Source organism: Nannospalax galili, unplaced genomic scaffold (assembly GCF_000622305.1).
Source record: "Nannospalax galili isolate Female #2095 unplaced genomic scaffold, S.galili_v1.0 scaffold485, whole genome shotgun sequence".
Lineage (NCBI taxonomy): Eukaryota > Metazoa > Chordata > Mammalia > Rodentia > Spalacidae > Nannospalax > Nannospalax galili.
The window spans coordinates 842,986-844,008 of NW_008354534.1; positions in this window are offsets into that span (position 1 = coordinate 842,986).

The window sequence follows — 1,023 nt, forward strand, 5'->3', positions numbered from 1 at the left end:
GAGAATGTTTGCTGGACATGGTAGCACACACTTGTGATTCCCAGCACTTGGGAGGTGGAGGATCAAAGAGTTCAAGTTCATTCTCAACCACATAGTGAGTTTAAGTCCAGCCTGAGATACACTAAAAAGGAGGAGGTGGAGGCAGAAGAGGAGGAGAAGGAGGAGGAGGAGGAGGAGGAGGAGGAGGAGGAGCAGCAGCAGGAGGAGGAGACAAATGACAGGATGCTAGATTTCAACTCAGTAGTCATATTAAATATAATTGATCAAAGCATCCACTTAAAAGGAAGAGACTGGGGGCTGGAGAGATGCTCAGCAGTTAAGCGCGTGTACTGCTCTTGTAGAGGACAAGCTCAGTTCCCAGAACCCACACTGAGTGGCTTACAACTGCCCTCAACTCCAACTCTAGGGGATCTGATGTCCTCCTTTGGCCTCTACAGGCACCTGCACTCATATGCACATACCCCACACACATACACGCATAATTAAAATAAAGTGAATCTTAAAAAAAAAAAAAAAAAAAAAAAAAAGAATAAAAGAGACTGTTAGACTGGATTTTAAGAAACAAGATCTTGGGGGCTGGAGAGATGGCTCAGCAGTTAAGAACACTGGTTGTTCTTGCAGAAGACCCAGGTTTGAATCCCAGCACTCACATGGCAGCTAACAACTGTCCGTAACTCCAGTTCTAGGGGATCCGACAGCCTCTTCTGTCCTCCGCGGGCACTGCATAACATGGGTGCACTTACCTACATGCAGGCAATACACATATACACACAAAATAAAAATAATAAATAAAATATTTTTAAAAAAAGCAAGACCTTGGGCCACCAAATGATCCATTGGGTAAGATGTTTGCTGCCAAGTCTGGTGACCTAAGTTCAATCTCTGGGACACACATGATGGAGAGAGCCTACTCCCCCAACTTGTCCTGTGATCTCCACATATACACATACATAGATACACACACACACATGCATACACACACACACATTTAATAAAAATAAAAAAGCAAGGCCTATATGCTTA